Raw genomic sequence first — 18,697 nt, forward strand, 5'->3', positions numbered from 1 at the left:
ATGCTGTATATATGTCGTTATGTCTTTAGATACACTGGGGAAAAGACTACAGAGATTGACTTTCTGAATATGTCAAAAGATCAATGAGTAATAATAACTCGCAGTCAAATCTCATTAACAAGTGCCAGTAAAATGTGTAAAGTTCTGATTTTCTTTGTCTATTCAGCTCCTTCATAGAGAACAGTTATTGGATCCCAAGCCAATTGGTCTTGATCTTGAGGTCTGTTACATGGTGCTAATCACACCACTTGTAAGCCTGTGTCTTTGAAAACCCACTGTTTTCTTCGGCAGGGTAAAGTTTAATGGAATTTGACTGTGCTCTAGTAATTACCTGCATGTCTTGAATGGTCAGGGAAACGAAATGTTAAATGTTTTTGCAGTCACAAAAGCAAAGAAGCAGGTGTAATTCATTCACAAGCAACACAAGGGCAGTAAGTCAAAGCACTGGAGATAGTTTTACTGTGGGAGCAAAGAGTTTGAAGTGTGGATGAGGGCAACCAAGTTGCTCATCTCAGGTACAAGTTCTGCATGGTTTTCCATCGCTACTGGGATTACATACTCTCAGGCTGTTTTTTTTGTTTGTTCACAAGGCCAGCACTTATTGCCCATCCCTAATTGCCCTTGAGAATGTGGTGGTGGGTGGTCTTCTTGAGCCGCTGCAGTCCATGTGGTGTAGGTGCACCCACGGTGCTGTTAGGGAGGGAGTTCCAGGAGTTTGACCCAGCGTCGGTGAAGAATGGTGATGCAGTTCCACATCAGGATGGTGTGTGGCTTGGAGGGGAATGTGCACCCCACCACCCCCCCCCACCACACCCCCCTACACCCCCCCCGCCCCCCGCCCCCCCTCCCAGGGTGCCCGACCCTTCCCCGCCCAAAAAGCCTCGATTTACCTTACCAGCATCCATGAAGCTTCGTCCCGGAAACTTCCTTGTAGTCCCAGAAGTGGCCACTACTTGGTGCTGCTGAGGCTACTCAGCTGCCGGCCAGTCAGATTGGCTGGGAGCTCTTGAGGGCGGGACTTCCTGTCCCTGATGGGCAGAAGTCCCACAATCACCTTGTTAAGGCTGCCCCAGTGCATTATCGCAGCTTTTTTCTAAAGTACGTTGGGTCGTGGCTGATTTTGCTACCGGGGACGGGGTGGGGGAGCCAAATGCCCCCCCCCCCCCGTAAAATTCAACCCTGTATTTTATAGCTAGCGCATGTTAGTTATTTTCTAGCAGAATGGCGTTGCACAGAACTCAAGGTACACTATTGGTTTACCCGCATCTTCTGCTCACAATAGTTTGAGGTGTAATGTCCATGTTCTGCCACAGCAACAGTGAGAACTATAACCTGTGAGAGAACTCTGCCATTGTTGTCTTAAAGCTGCCCTGCTACTCATTTGCTTTCGTGGGAGCACGTTCTGCTCGCCGGATCTGAGATTTGGTTGCAGTGTTTTGTGTTCTGTTAGTATTTGCTGGCGCACACAACATTATGGGCCGCATTTTTTTACTCACCAGGAGGGTAGCTCGAGCTGGGAAATTTCTCCCACCTTGGGAGAAAATGCCTCAAATGGCTCGATTCTTCGCTCGGTGGAGTTGGGGGGTGGGGGGTGGGGTGGGGTGTGGTTTGGGGATTCGGTGGAGCAGTTTGGTGGCATTGGTGTGAGATGGAGTTGGGCCTGCCGTCCCTGGAGGCAGATTGGAGGTGGCAATATGGCCGCAGCGGCTACCGAGGGGCGGGGCAGACTGTCTAAAAGGCCCGGCTCGGTTCTCTGGGACGTTGTCCCAGTTGTTTTGTTAAACGTTCAGCCCTCTACGCTCACACCACCTCACCCCCCCACTCACTCCCTATGCCCCATCCATGCCAACTCATGACCTCCACTCATCTCCCATGGCTCCTTATAGCCTCCATGCCATCTCATGCCCTCCACCCACCCCTGACTACCACTTAGAGCCCCCTTGCCAGTTTCATGTCAATTCATGCCAACTCATGTCCCAAACACCCATTTCCCTTACGCCCTCCATGCCAATTTACCTAGTATCCACCATGGGCAGGCCTCAGGAACCATTTGAAATTAAATAAAATGAAGATTTAAATATCTATTGCAACTTTCGCTCAAATAAAAACACGTCCATTCAAAACTTCAAAAGCCCTTCAAAAACTTAATCCTTTGTCGAACAAACAGACTTGTATCCGTAACCCCATATCAAAGACAGCTAATCCTTTAATAGCCTTTTTGAGCTGTCAATCAAATTGTGAACTTACAGCCTCCCTACTGAGATAATCGTAGGTTGTGGAAAACAGCCCAAGATTAATAATGATATAATGACAGTCCTTTGGGTAATGTCAACAAACTGATATTGTAACTGCTAGAACAGGTTTTTTCAACACATTAATTTTTAATAGGCTAGCGATTTAAATAATTTAAGACCATAACTATTAGACAGGCCTTATCTGCCCATCAAGAGCGTTTATTTCTACTCCATAAATTTGTGACTCCTATACTGCAGGATGAAGGCCTTGCCATAGTGAAAACGGGATCTGTTTGAACTCAGCACGGAGTTTAAATGGCCCCGCTGAGCCCCGGTTTCCCCCATGTATGAGTTGTCTGTCCTCTTTCCCCTACTGGCAAAAATGATATCTGTTGTAAATTGGGGTGGGGCTTCCGAATCCGGGTCCCATCTGCCATTTTTAAAGGTCCGCAGAGTCTCCGCGACTCAGTGAAAATCCGGCCCAATATCACAAACTTTCCGTTCCCCATCAATGTCCCTTTCGTGCAAACTAAAATCAGAAGGGACTGTTAATTTTTCTTTGATAATGGACTGCCATTACTGAAACCCTTGCAATAATATTCAATGATTGTTAGATATTAGTCCTGTTTTGTGTAGGATGAAGGATTAGGGATAAGGAACATAACTCCAAGACAGAATGCCTCTTTATACTGTATAAAAACTTGGATCTTTGGGCAGCACTGCCCTAACCAAATTGACTAGTTTTCTCTTGATGTCTCAAAGGAGTCCCACTCAGCAACATCTCTCACATCTTGTGGTTGCTGCTGGTTGACATGTAACCATCAGTTTGCCCAGTATACTGTGATCACTCCATCTTGGCACCTTGGAGCAAATGGTTAGTCAATATTGTCATCTCTGGTCTAGGCCAAAAATGTCTTTTTTTGAAGTGTTCCTGCATTCACCCTTTATCCTGAAAAGACTTACCCAGACAATAGCCAAATCACAGAGATAAAAACAAAAAACTGCGGATGCTGGAAATCCAAAACAAAAACAGAATTACCTGGAAAAACTCAGCAGGTCTGGCAGCATTGGCGGAGAAGAAAAGAGTTGATGTTTCGAGTCCTCATTCATGAGGAATCGAAACGTCAACTCTTTTCTTCTCCGCCGGTGCTGCCAGACCTGCTGAGTTTTTCCAGGTAATTCTGTTTTTGTTTTGAATAGCCAAATCACCTTGAACTCTTGGACCTGATGGCTGGTTCCACTCTCACATGTAAAACAAAGAGGAATTAAAATAATTACCGCAGGCAAAGTTACTCTGTGTACCCACTGCAAATAGGTGAAAGATGTAGTGAACAACGATTGATTAAGGGCCGCTCAATGCTTTTTTTGTTTAGATGAAGGTTTCTTTTTGTATAGGAGGTGCTTTAAAACCTAACACAGATTGCTTCCCCGAGGCAATACAACTTATTTGTAGGGAGCAACGTTTCACAGATTTAAAAAAAAAAGACTGTTTCCTGGTGTTTTTTTATGACCACTGAAGTATTCTACAGCCAAACTAAAATCCAGCTATTTACAAACCAGTTCCATTGCCTTGACATCCATTGCAACCAACATCCTCTCAAGGAAGCTTCACAACTGGCAACAGCAGAAGAGCCTTCATTTTGATTTTGGAAAAAAAAAATGTCAGCAAATCCTCAAACTTTAGGCTGACTAGAATTTCAGAGGCATTTGATTTTTTTTTTGAAGCTCTTTAACAGAGATTATAGCAGCAGCAGCAACAAAAGAATGTATTACAACGGAATACAACCTGTAAATGTGTTGTTAGCAATAATTGATTTCAGTGGGTGTCAAGCAGAACAAGGTATTTTTTTGAATCATTGGATTTGAGTAAAGTTTAGAAAAAGCCGTTGGATAAAGATAAGACTAACAGGATGTAGAAACTCTTGGAATACTCTCCCTCACAGCATCTCCCACCGCACCCCCAACAGATATGAGTATGCCAGACTCCGTGTGTGAAGTGTATTTCACTCTTTCCATTTCCATCAGCTTTCCTATTGCTCTCATTTTCACAGCCTGTTTCATCGAATTACAACTCTTCATTGTAATTTGAATGAATACCACTTCCTGTTAATCCTCCTTGTACTGAAGATCAACCCCATCTTGTGCACAGTCACAAACCAAATGTCAACCATGCCTTTTAGGCACTAACCAAAAGAGTCGCATGTGCATCACCCTAATCACTGGCACTGTCCCCTACTGTGGAGGTGTTGTTGTACCTATAATTGAATCTTTGACGAAACTATATCGTGTAATGCATTGCACACTGTCTTTTTACCTTTTCTCAAACAGCTGCCAAGGCTTCAGGTAAACTGATGCCAAGGAAGCGTCTTTCCTGTAGGTTATGCTTTTCCTAAATATAGATAATGTGGAACTAATTGGTAGTAAATTGGTATTCATGTCAGGGCATTCTTAGCATGGCTGTGTTGGAAATTCCACATTGAGTGATTTAGAAGAACACCAAGTGGCGATCCTCTGAGGTTTGGCTGGGACCCAAGATAGGGAGCTTTAACTGAACTTGCAATACATGGCCTGTGTCACCTCCAATCCAATGGTGGAAATGTATGCCATTCTCTCACCAAGCCCCCTTAAGAAGATCGTTCAGAGCTCCATTAAACCATTTCTTCTATGCTAACTCAAATATATATCCTATTCTCTTTCCACATAAAAGACTCATAATTATTAAGAAAGAAAGACTTGCATTTATATAGCACCTTTCTTGATCTCAGGTTGTCCAACGAAATACTTTTGACATGCAGACGACGTTGTAGGAAATGCAGTTGCCGATTTGTGCACAGCAAGCTCCCACAAACAGCAACATAATGATGGCCTGATAATGTATTTGTCATGTTGATTGGGGAATAAGTATTGGCCAGGACATCAGGGATAGCTCCCTTGCTCTTCTTCAAAATAATTTCATGGGATCTTTTAGTTACACCTTAAACCAAGGCCCTTTCTGCTGTCTTAACTAAGAGAGGGCACCTCACACAGTGCAGCATTCCTTCAGTACTGAACTGGAGTGTCAGCCTAGGTTTTGCACTCAAATGCCCAGAGTAGGATGTGAACACAAAACCAACTGGCTCAAGAGACATGTGTGCTACCCACTGAACCACAGCTGATACCGGAAATGATACAGAATCACTATATGTTGTTTCTTTTGACCAGAAATAGAAAAGCAGTTTCAAAACCAGTGCTGTTTGCACACCAAAATGTTACTAAAATGGGAATGTGCTCAGGGTGGATTTATTTACAGAAGTTAAATGCTATTGCCTTAAATGAATAGACGACTTTAAAACACCACAGCCGACCTTAGCAACATAATAAAAACACGGAGTGCATAACACAAATTGAAGCCCAATGTAAAATACAGTGTCTGCTTTACTCCGAACAATGGCCTCAATCTTCAGGCAGATTTAAATCTCTCAGGAAATGCAACTTGAATTTGCCTTGCTGGAAAGAAATGAGATTTACCCAAAAGGAGCAGCAGGCTGCAATTTGTGTTGAGGCATATTCGCAAACCAGATCTTTCAATGGGTCGGGGGTTCCAGTTTTCATGCTACATACCTGGCCCAAAACAGGTGCTGGGCAGGTAACATCAAGCAGGTTGTTTATCCACTCAAAATTTGAACCACTGTCTCCGATATGCAATAAATGACAATTTGGATTGTTTCCTCTATCACATGGACCTGAACTAGGGGCCTACAGTTTCAAAATAAGGGGTCTCCCATTTAAGACAGAGATGAAGAAGAATTACTCAGAGGGTAGCTAGTGTTCGGAATTCTCTTCCCCAGAGATTAGTAGAGGCTGGATCACATACTCAAGGCTAAATTAGAGAGATTTTTGTTCAACAAGGGAGTCGAGGGCTGTTTATAACACGCAGGCAGAAAAATGGAGTTAAGGCCATAACCAGACCAGCCATGATCTTATTGAATGGTGGAACAGACTCGAGGGGCTGAACGGCTGCCACCTTCTTATGTTTCACTCCACTGCCCCCACCAACAACACCCCCCCCCCCCCACCCCAATCCCCCGCCACTTCTCTAGAGGCTGCCAAGGGCTGTCCAATCTTCATCTGTCAGCAACCACCCCGAGCCCTCTTAATGGACTAGGAGTAGACCAACAGTTTTTAAATGTGGCCCAGGGGTGGAGGTTGCACTAAAATAACTTAGGCCTAAGGCTCAATGTCTTTTTTTGCCCTCCCAATTTCCTGACACCCTTTCTGGGTTCAAATCCACCCCCCGGGAGGTCTTTAGAACAATTACACGCAGAGTGATACACAGTCAGAAACACAGGGTCAGCTGAGCCTTGTCAGACCGCTTCCAATATGTTATAGAGTTTCTCCCCTTCTACCGCCTCTCTAAATCTTTTTGGCTGCCAACTAAGATCCAACTGCATTTCTGGAACTTCCTAAGTGACCATCCTTGAATGGTGAGGCTAAGAAAGGAATGACAGCAGGCTGTAGTTTAAACCAGCATTATTTTGAGGCGCTTATCAGTTTAAGAAACCTGACTCCCAATTAAACACGTACAATAGAAAGTTCCCATATTCTGCCGGTCACTCAACACTCGTTAACTTGCCACAGAGTGTTTTTGATAAGCTGTCCCATGAAATGTTGCAAAGGAATGGGATATTTTATCTTGAGGCTTCAGGAATAAAATGAATTCACATAATCTAAATGGACATGATTCAATTAAGATTCTTACTAACCCTGTGAGGATACATTTTATGTTCAGCGCACAATGAATTAAATTCTCATAAAATATGAATGAAATAAGTGCCGATACGAATGACTCGCCTCGTCTGCAACACCATTTGAGGAATGCAAGGACTGGGAAGTAGGCCTAGAATTTTTTTAAAGTGGTTTTGGACTTGGTGCAGGGAACAGACCACATGCTGGAACAGCTGGACCCGAGGCCTACTCAATAGTGGGCCTCGGGTCTCATTAGAATCACACTATTGAGCTTCAGGTATCTGCTAAGTGAGCTCAAACAGCTCGCCTGTAAAGGCCTCTACTGTAGCTCACAGGTAAATCTTAATGAGGGGTTGACCAGGAATTGAGATGTGGGATTCTGGGGAGGCAGCTAGGAAAGGTGGAGGTTACCAAGTGGTGAGGTGAGGGGGAGAGGTGAGCAACTGGCAGAGAAAATGACCAGGGGGGTGTTGACCATGATAGCAAGGCAAGTGGGAACTGAAGGAAAGAAATGGGAGAGGGAGGAGGAGAGGAGGGAGGAGGAACCAAAAGAGAGTGGGGAAACTAGGATGGGGGGGTAACTGGGAGAGAGGAAGCAGACTTGGTGGCAATGAAGTAAAGGGATAAAGTGGTAATTGTACACCAGGATGGGTGAGGACGGGGTAAGGGTCAATTGGGAGGTGGATAAATGAAAGTTACAGTTACAGCACAAGCAAAGGTGGTGCAGGTTCTGACTGAGTAGGCCCAGTAAGATTTATTACTCACAACATAAATGGTTTATTTCCTAAATTCAAGTTCCTTAACATATATTCTATTTAAATGAATTGGGTATTTTTCTCGAGTTAATCATTTACTTTCATGTTTCTACATTTCTTCTGCACAATTATCAAAGTCAATTTATTAAAAGGCTGTCAAGTGAAACTGCCAGAAATATAGAAACTTAAAAGAAAAGGCGATGAATTTGTAACGTTGGATAATTTTCAATAAGCCGGTTCATTGCATAAAAATTATAAGCATGGAAGACCAATTAGTTCATGCAACCAAAAAGGGTCTTAAACCTCCCTCCCTGCCTTCCCCATCCGCTTGCCTTCTCCATTCGCCCACCTTCTCTCTCCACCACGCCACCCTCCACCCCTTCTCTTCCCCCTCCCCCTCCCCTTGCCCCTCCCCTCACCTGTAACACCCTTCCCTTCTCTTCCTCACTCCACTTCTCTTTCCATTCTCTTCCCCCTGCCCCCTTCTCTTCCCCCTCACCCCCTTCTTTCCCCCTCTCCCCCTTACTTTTGCTCTTTCCTTTCCCACTCTCCCCCTTTCTTTCCCAACTCCACCTTGCTTTTCCCTTCCCCATCCTTTTCCTCCTCCCCACCTCTTCCCCCTCCCCCTTCTCTTCCCCCACTCTTCTCTTGTCCCTTCCCCTCCTCTTTCCTCTCCCCCTTATCCCTCCCCATTTCTTACATCCCTCCCCTTTATCGTCCCCCACTCCCCCTCTTGCCTTCCCCACTCCCCCTTTACCCACCTCCACTTCCCCTTGTCTTCCTCCACTCCCCCATGCCTCCACCCACTCGCCTACTCTGTCCTTGCCTTCCCCCACTCTTCCCCTTGCCATGCCCCACTCTCCTCTTGCCTTCACTCATTCCCCCCTCCTTGCTTTCACCTTATCTTCCCTCACTTCCCCCGTTGCCTTCCCCCTATCTCTTGCCCCCTTCCCTCCCTCACTGCAGCTTCCATTTAATGCTTAACTGTTTTCCTCAATACCCTAACTAAAAGTCCACTCCCTTATCCTGATGTGTAAAGAGGGGCTTTCTTATTATCTTAAACTTTCCTTTTAACAACTGGAGTCCCCATTGACCTATTCTCACAAGTTACTTCAAAGCAATTTATCAGATTTACCTTTAACAGTTTTGTATAGCTCACCCCTCAGATGCCTTCTGTCACAGTTGAAAAGTTACAAACTAATGATCATTATACATCTACAGCGTATGGACCAGTAATTTAGTGAATAGTAATGCTCAAGGTTTGTACAAAAAAATGCCATCACAAGATATTCAAACACCAGAGGTGATGCAGAGAAAGAACTGATTTCAAATCTGCAGCTTTTCAACAGTAGCAGAAGGCACCCGAGAGGTGGTCTTTCCAGTGTCGGTCTTTGCTCATTTGGTAGCAACCTAACCTCTGGGTCTCAAGATTCAAGTCCCACTGTAGGGCCTGAGCACAAAAATCAAGGTTGACTGTCCAGTGCAGTACTGAAGCCTATTGGATGGGACACTAAACTGAGACCCCGCTCGCCTTCTCAGGTGGAAGGAAAATTTCCATGGCACTGTTTTGAAGAATTTCTGTTCATGGGAATTTGCTGTGTGCAAATTGGCTGCTTTGTTTCTAATGTTATAACAGTGGCTGCATTTCAAAATTAGTCATTTGGTAGTACAGAAATTGAGTACTGCTGAAAAAGAGAGATGCTGTCGAAGCTTTTCATCTTGCACTCATCAGGACAGATGTTAGAATTCCAAATTTCAAAGGGAACAGCAATTCATAATGCATGAGGAAAGGGTGCTGATTGGTTGACAAGTTGACTCTGATTGGTCAAGATCAACGTGCAAGCTTGATGCTGAAATAGGGTGCATCAAAGCCAACCTTTGGGATAATGGCAGATCATTGCTTACTGTATATCACGCAAACTCATGAGTGGGCCTAAGGATGCCACTTTGGGCCCTGAGAAGTGGCCAATCTACCTTAGATTATCCTGAAAGAGTAAGGTGTCTCAAAAATGTTAGCAATAGGTGAAACCCTCCCAAACTCCCTTCTCCCCCCTGCCCCCCGCCCCGCCCCCTGCCCTTGCCAGGCAATGTATAAATGCATGCTGTTACTATGCAGTAGCACAAGTGGTATTCACCACTAACAGGAAGCTGTCGTCAAACCAAGACGTTCTGCCTATCACATAAATGAGTAATGTGGTATATGAATTCCAGTGCCAGTGTGATGCCAGGTATGCAGACCAATGACTGGCAAATCGTATTAAATAGCACCTCCCTTCGGCTGTTTGCAACAGGCAAAGTACTGACAGAACCCAACCAGCCCATGCTTGCAAAACTCAAAACACAGTGTCCAACATTAGATGTGATTCCGCGATTGGACAGCACTTGCTAAACAATCCTGATTCTGCTAAGAATTACACAGAAAATTGATTTAAGATTATCAGATTCCAGTGTGGCTCACTTACGCATGCTAGAAGCCACATATATTCACACATCTGTCCTTTGCAGGCAGAAGGAGCATCTCCATGCATTGCACCTTTTTCAACTAAACAAAAGCTTGGGGAGCAGCCATTCCCTGGTTCATTTCCCGTGGCAATGCCTTGACCAATCAGAATCGAGCTGCTTGGTTTGAATTTGAACACAGCTTGGCGGTTAACTGTTCTCTGCTGCTTTCTCTCTTGGCAATGCCTTTACCAATCAAGGCCCACTTGCCAACCAATCAGCACTGTCTTCTCATACAGTATAAATTGTTGTTCCCTTTATTGTTGGTTTATCTTACGAGCTGTCCTGATGAGTGCAAGTTGAAAAGCTTCGATAGTATGTCTCTTTTTTCAGCAATTAAATATGTAGGATTGTTGTAACCAGGCTACTGCATGTTACAGCACTTTCACACCCGCTTTCTTGCTTTCTCTTATCTTCTGCCCTGCTCTTTTCAGCATACTGCCTTCTGTTCATTGCTAACGTTCCTTAATTTAAAACAAAACAGGCATTTATATTTTCAAGAGCACAATGAATAAAAACTGAGATTTATGTTCCATCGGAAACATTCGTATTACAGCAAGTGTTTGAAGGCAATCTCTCCCGGGGAGCCAGTTTTGACCAGATTAGTAAGAAGTTTTCAAGCGGGTGATTTATCCGTGAGTTTGAGACCCTAATCCAGGCTAATGCTTCATTGCCCATGTTGAGGGAGTGCTGTAATGTCAGAGGTGTCATCCTGTTGTGGAGGCCTAGTCTATGTGCAGGAGAGATTCGGCAATGTGGAGTGGGGTGGGGTGGGGTCTGTGTGATGCTATTCTATGGCATTACTTCATGAAAATCAGCAAGTACCAGTCAACAATCTTCCTTAAAACACCACCACCCCCCCAAAAAAGGACTTGCTCCATACTACTGCATTTTGCCTATGTAATGACAGTCAGTACCCTTTAAAAGCGAATCATTGATGAAATGCTTTGACACTTATCAATTTGCCAAGATATATATTAATGTAACTGTTATTCCCAACCTTAAATGATGCATTCAACAACACTAACCCCTTTTATTTATAGGGCACCTTTAATGAAATAAAATGCCTCGGGTGGTGGTGGTAAGGCTGAGGAGGCTGAGGGGGGTGGGGGGTAAGGGAAGCTGGGGTGGAGTTGTGGTGAGGTGGTCACACCTTTGCCCTCAATGGGCCCAGGAGGCCTGTTAAGGAGGGACTCTCCCCACCTCCCCTTCCCCCCGCCCCCCCTCCCCCCGCCCCCCCCCCCTCCCCCGCCCCCCCCCCAACCACCCCACCCTGTCCCCCCCAGCCCACCAGCAGCCAGCGCACGAAAACCTGCTAGACTGTCCGCTTGGTGTGGGCCTCTGCTGGTGCTGGTTCAATCTTGGCGACAGTGGGATGACACCCTTTAAGTTCAAGCATTAATTACCCGCTTAAGGGTCTCAGTTGACCCATGGGCGGACCTGAGGGTCCAACCTGCCGCTGGTAAAATCGTGAAGGGGGGTGGGCAGAGGGTGGGTGGGTAAGCAACAGGCATGGTGCCCATTGGATTTAACTCTGCTGGCTAAGGGGAGCATTAACTCCAGCCCAAGGAGATGCCAGGTCAGACGATCAAAAGCTTGGTGAATGAGATAGATTTTAAGGAGTGCTTTAAATGAGGAAAGTGAGGTATTGAGAGGAGCAGAGATTTGGGGAGGGAATTCCCGAGCTTCGGACCAGGTGACTATAGGCACAGCCTATATCAAATGGCGCAGCAATTAAAAACGGATGAAGTATAACTGTTCGGTTTCACTATCTAAAAACTCTTTCTCATCGAATGACCTTGATTCATTATTACAACATCTGTGGAAAATTTTGTGGCTACTGTTAGAAAATGATATTTCGAAGGAAGTCTAACATGGAGTAAGTTTAAAATGCCAGTATTCCACCACTTGCGATTTGGATTGAAACTCAAGCAGGCCTGAAGTGGTGAAAATTTCCACTCCTGATCGGAGTGAGTTTGAATTTTAATAGTCTCAGCACTGTTCCTTTGTGAATTTTGGCACCAATTTTGTCAGTCTCTGCCAGAGAACAGTGCAAAATGCAACAGTTCACATCAGTATGCGCTCCTGAGATTGGAAATAGAGAGGGCAGGCCTGGAAATTACCATCGAAAGTCAATGGACGTTTTGCTGGGATTTTCCATCCCAACCACATTCGGTCCTGTCATGGGCAGGACCAGAAAATCGGGCCGGAACTAGTGTTAGATCGCTTTGCGGTAAATGCCTTGTATCACCCGCTTGAAACTGTCTTTCAAACATCATGATATGTTGCTTCCTAAAGAATGTTGTCTCCCCTCCCAGCACATGATGGTTGTGCTCTAATATGAACCTTTTGATGATCTCAATTTTGGGGATTTGCCTCGATTTTTACTCGAGGATTTGATAGAGGTATGCAAAATCATGAAGGGTCTGGGAAAGAGAAGATAGGGAGAATGGTGGAAGGATCAAGAATAAGAGGGCACAGATTTAAGGTAATTGGCAAAAAGAAGCAATGGTGACAGGAGGAGAAACCTTTTCATGCAGCGAGCGGTTAGGATCTGGAATGCGCTGCCTGAGAGTGTGGTGGGGGCAGCTTCAATCGAGACACTTAAGAGGGAATTGGATTATTACCTGAAAAGGAAGAATGGATAGGGCTACAGGGAGGAGGCTGGAGATTGGCATTTGGTCAGTTGCTCCTTTGAATAACCAGTGCAGACATGATAGGCCGAATGGTCCCTTTCTGCGCGGTAACAATTCTGATCTCAAAGTATTCTCAAAATAAATGATTGTCTTTTTTTTTATTGTGCATACAACTGATCTACACTTGAAAATACTTGGGGCAGGATTTTAACCCGTCGACGAGCAGGGGGCGGGGCCTGCTCGCCGACACATACAGTGACGCACGGTGACATCAGGGGAAACTCCCGACATCACCGCGCCCCATTTAAATTTTCAGGAAGGCGGGGGCACAGTGAAATCAGCTGCACGACCACCGACCTGTCATTGGCCAATTGAGGCCATGGACAGGATCAATTAAACAATTAAAGGACCAATTAAAGGACCTGCCCGTCCATGCTTAAGGTTAGCGGGCAGGCCAGGAGCCCCGGCGGGAACTAGAAAAAGCATGAAACCTCATCCACTCATCCACGGGCGGAATGAGGTTTCATGTAGGCTTTTAAAAATTTTAATAAAGTTTTTGTGAAAATTATGGACATGTCCTAACTCATATGACATTGTCACATGAGGGGACATATTAGGGAAATTTAACTTTTCTATTTTTAGGTTTTTTACATTTACAGCTGATCTCCCTGAGGCTGCACTTAGCCTCAGGGAGATGAGTGCCCTCTTTCGTGTACATGCGCAAAAGAGCACACTCTAGATTTTGGGATTCCCCCCCCACCCCCACCCCCGCCCGCACAGGGAGCATCACGCTGGGCGGGCCTTGATTGGCCCACCCCCGTAAAATGACACCACGCCCCCAAGTGGGGGTGCCGATCGGAAGCACCTGGGCGTGCCCACCATTCAACTTCGCCCCCAAAGTGGGGGGGAGAGTTCAGCCCTTGATGCTGAATGCGTGTGAAAAGAATGTGACATTTTCAGGGTATTATATTCGCCCTTCAATGTGTTCAGCTTTCCCACTCAGTTCCAGAATATACACAGAGCCTGCATCAATCTGAATAAGAATAGCCTAAAGTGTCATTGTGAAGCCCTGTTTAGAGAGTCTCACTTTACAGTGATTTGGAATTGAAGTTGGCAAGACAATTCAGATAACAGAAAAGTCTAAAAGCACATGCAGCAGCACATCAAGAGATTTTGAGCTGATTGGGAGGTGGAGTGGTGGTGGGGGGGTGGGGAGGGGGTGTAATTGTACAATGGCAGCTTAGAGTTGTACAAAGTAAAGGGGATGGAAGAAAAGTTTAATAAAAAAACTACTGAAGATTTTCAAGAAATACAAGAACAACATGTGTTGAAAGACAAAACAATACAAGTTAGTGATTTGAAACTAGCCAAGTGTGGTGTGTTACAGTTTGCTCAGGGAGTTTCAGTTCTTGTGGTGACATGCACTATTTTACATGCGTGTTGTAGCTGACAGCTATGGATAGTGAGGGTGGAGGCTCCAATATTCTTCCCATCACATGGCTGACCAGGAATTGCTCCCACTGTTACCACATCGGCATTTGTTAGAAGGACTTGCTGGCTGATACACAACCTGCTTGGCTGGGTTACGAACGCACCTTCCTTGACCATCAAGCCTTGGGGTGGGATTTGAACCCAGCACTTCTGGCTCAGAAGCAGGGCTGCGACCCACTGTGCCACCAGACCTCCCATCAGCCAAGTGTAGGATAATGTTATAAATGGCCAGGAGACTGTACTCATGCTTCAACATGATTGGGCAGTGGTTTTAAGCGTATTCCAGCAATTCTGAATGTCATGGATTGTCACTGGGACGTACAGAGAAAATATCAAGCGCCTCCACTAGCTCCACACCCCCACCCCACCCAACCCATGGACTCACGAACAAAGAGGACCCCAGCAATGTCATTCTTCAGTGCTGAGAAGGGGCTGTTTTCATTTTTGTCAATGAATGCAGATTTCTGTGATGCAGCTTTAGTGCCTAAAATGTTCTTGTTTTGCTATAGCTTTACCTCATCACTTGCATTGACAAGTAGAATCAAAAATGAGAGCCTTGGTCTTGTAGGTGATTAAGTATCCCTCAGAAACCATCTTCCTTTAACTTGTTGCAGACACTTGAGGACACTTGACTCCTCCAAACCACTTGCCATTTATTGGGCACTTGGTTGTTCATTTAGCCAGTGCAGATTCATTCCTATATTCTGACCAGTTGCAATTTATATCCATTTTAAGTTTGTAGTGCTTTTCTATTATATATGTTCACCTACTTGTTTGATCATTTTGCCTATCTTTCCATCAAAATGAATTGAAGTATCAAATGCAGAATCAGTACAAACAACCAACAGCTGCTTTAGAGCAAATGATAATTCTGGGGCTGTCAAATGTCTTAATTTCAGATGCAAGAGCCGATTGGTGTCTTTAAAGTAGACTCTGTTACTGTTAGATTCTTATGAACTCTGTTTGCTTTTAAAGATTATGTGTGAAAAACTGTGTTCAGGGGTGCTTCAGATTAGTTGTTTTACAATGCAAACTTGTGAAACAGCATTTCACCTATAACCTGACATCGAAATCATACAGCAGTCTGTGGAGCTCGTTAGTAGCTATTTAGCTCAGATCAAACATTGTGACATATTTCCAAGGGACCACATTCAAACTATGTCATATAAGTATGTTCTTGGTCTTTAAACCTAAAATGTGAGATTTGGCTTTCTGTGGAGAAGGTGGGGTGTCTCTATTTACCGCAATGATTGTTGACTTTCAGTCACAGACAGGCTAAAATAGTAAAATTCTGTTAACCTTCAGAGTGTCTAAGGCGGGACTTTTTAAAATTCTTTCGTGGGATGTGAATGCCCAGCAAGGCCAGCGTTTGTTGCCCATCCCTAATTGCCCTTGAGAAGGTGTCGGTGAGCCGCCTTCTTGAACCACCGCAGTCCGTTTTACAGACAGTCCATTTTACAAGTAACAAAGGGCAGAATTTTGCCCTCGATGGGCGCATGGGCCCCACCGGCTTGGCGGTGGGCGGACAGCTGACCCCCGCCACGGTAAAGGGGGCCCGCCGCCATTTTGAGTGGGCGGGCCAATTAAGGCCCGCCCAGCAACCTGCCCGACAGGAAGCGCTATGCACTTCCTGTTCCGCGGGGTGGGGGAAGGGAATCCCCAGCTGTCAGAGTGCACATTGCTCCCTGAGGCAAAGTCCTGTCTCAGGGAGTTTACTGACGGGTCAGAAAAGTCAAAAAATAGAAACATTTAAAAATTATTACACGAGACGGGACATAAACTTTATTAGATTTTTTAAAAAACGGACATGAAACCTCATCCCGCCAGTTTTCATGTATTATCAGAAGCCCGCTGGGGCCCCTGGTCTGCCCGCCAGCCTTAAGCTTGGACGGGCAGGTCTTTAATTATCTTAATTATCCTGTCAATGGCCTCAATTGGCCGTTGACAGGTCGGTGGGCAGGCAGCTGATTTCCCTGTCCCCCCCCCCCGCCTTCCTAAAAATTTAAATGATTCCTCCCGATGTCATCCCACGTCAGTTTCCCATCGGGCGAGTGGGCCCCGCCCCCAAAACACCGACGGGAAAATTCAGGCCTAAGTATTTACTCAGCAAAGAGAGTTTCAACAGAATCCAATTAAATAGCGCACCACAGCAAACAGTCTACAGAGTTTATCTTAAAATAATGCCTACAAATAAGAGGAAATTGACTGAAAATACTGCAAATTCCTCCAATAAAAGCAGGGTGATTTCATGCAGTGAGTGGAGGATAGTTACATCAAACAAAAGACTGTTTGCTGTTGTGTGCTGTTTAGTTGGACTATGAAGACTGTTTGCTGTTGTGTGCTGTTTAGTTGGACTATAAAGACTGTTTGCTGTTGTGTGCTGTTTAGTTGGGCTCTTAGTTGCCTAAAGCCAATCTCAGCCACTTTCAGCAGTGTGGGCTCCAGGTGTGATTGATGGAGGAATTAGCCAATCACTGCGTGTAGCCTTTAACTTCGTATTTGTGCCTCATATCAGTGGACACACTTAATATACTTAATAAGAGAATCATTCATTGAATATGCACATTAGACCAACCAGCATCTGAAAGTAAAAGATTGGTTAATGTTTTCCTGATTGGATCCTTCATCAAAACTGGTAGGTCCATGTAGGAGAAACACATATCACATGTTGATATAAATATTTTGCCTAGTCTGACCAGGGCAGGACTGATGAATAGTCACACTTAAAATGCTAACTTGGTTTTCTTCATTTAGACCCTGAACTTTGTAACTCTTTCAAGTACAAACACGTTTCCATCTGTTCCTATTCAGATGAAGTTACATAGTTTCATTGTTTGCCATTGTGAGATTTGAACTCTTGATCTTGGGGTTATAAATCCAGTACCATGACCACTTGGCTATTTAGGCCAAGCACCCCCCTGAACTTTGTATTCAAACTTTGCACTGAGTGCATTTGACGTGATAAAAGGGGAAAAGGTTGTTTTCATTTCACTGGCAGGTGGATCAATAACCAGAGGACACAGATTTAAGATAATTGACAAAAAGACCAGAGTGGAGATGAGATATTATTTTTTCCATTGTTTTAATGCAGTGAGTCGTTATAATTTGGAATGTACCACCTGGAAGAAGTTTGAAAGCAGATTCAGCAGTAAATTCTGCAAGGGAACTAGCTCAATAATCAAAAGGAGTAAATTTGCTAGGATATTGGGAAAGAGCAAGGAAATGGTACCAACTGGATAGCAAAGGGCTGGCACATGGGCCACATTGCCTCTTCCTGTGCTGCACGTTTCCACTATACTGTCTGACCTGTGTGGGGGGGGGTGGGGAGAGGTGAACCACCAGCCACACGTACAGTAGAATCACCTCCTGTGCAGGATGAGCCGAAGTATTTGTGGGTTCCATAATTAGAATACAAAATAATGGCGCTGTTTCTAGCAAGAAACATTTTGGAGTTTTATTCAGCAATAAATGAAAGCTAAGCGAACTAATGCAGAGTTTTGATTAGGTTTTCCAAAACACTCCTAGTGGAGGATTCATTTATAATTTCAGTTCAGCAGCTTTGAAACCCTTCACTGATCCACACCACTGAAGATGTATTATTCAAATATTTCGCCACTTTGCAAGTATTTAGTTTGCAGTGTGATTGCAGCTTCTATTTTTGTAATGCCTTTGCCACCTAGTTAATTAAAATTACAGAGCTAGAAAGCCTTTGGGGCATTGAAACTATCCAGTGAGAAAATTGAAATGTCAAAGGATGTTGGAACTAAGAAAAAATTTAAATTGCAAAGTAATGCTACCTTTTGCACTTAATTGCTTGTTGAAAATTGTCCCCTTTTCAAATACCAAAAGAGGTATTTTCATGCCAGGAGCAGGAGGAATAGCAAAGGAAAAGGAGTATGTAGCCGATTTTATTTGAGAATTTTGATGCACAGCACTGAAATGTAGCATCTTACAGGATAGAAGGAGTCCATTCGGCCTATCGTGTCTGTGCCAGCTCTTTGAAAGAGCTATCCAATTAATCACTCTCCCACTGCTCCTGCTCTTTGCACATAGCCCTGTAAATTTTTCCAGTTTACGTACTTATCTGATTCACTTTTGAAAGTTACTATTGAATTTACTTCCAGCTCATAACAGCTCGCTGCATCTTTTAAAAATTCTCCTCATCTCCTCACTTTTTTTGTCAATTATCTTAAGTCTGAGCGTTTTGGTTACTGACTCTCCCACCAGTGAAACCAGCTTCTCCTTATCTACTCTATCAAGCCCCTCACACTATTGGATAGATCTATCACACAAGGGGCGGAAGAAGTGTAGAGCTATGTCCCACAAAAAGCAATATATGCTAGCTCAATTAATACTT

At 44.5% G+C, this 18,697-nt stretch overlaps 1 protein-coding gene across 1 annotated transcript in view; it reads left to right on the forward strand.

Moving 5' to 3' along the window:
* The window catches only part of nrxn3a (neurexin 3a), a 1,735,226-nt gene that overhangs the window by 665,709 nt on the left and 1,050,820 nt on the right, over window positions 1–18,697 (forward strand). The gene's annotated exons all lie outside the window — the stretch shown is intronic.

Source organism: Carcharodon carcharias, chromosome 20, assembly GCF_017639515.1.
Source record: "Carcharodon carcharias isolate sCarCar2 chromosome 20, sCarCar2.pri, whole genome shotgun sequence".
Lineage (NCBI taxonomy): Eukaryota > Metazoa > Chordata > Chondrichthyes > Lamniformes > Lamnidae > Carcharodon > Carcharodon carcharias.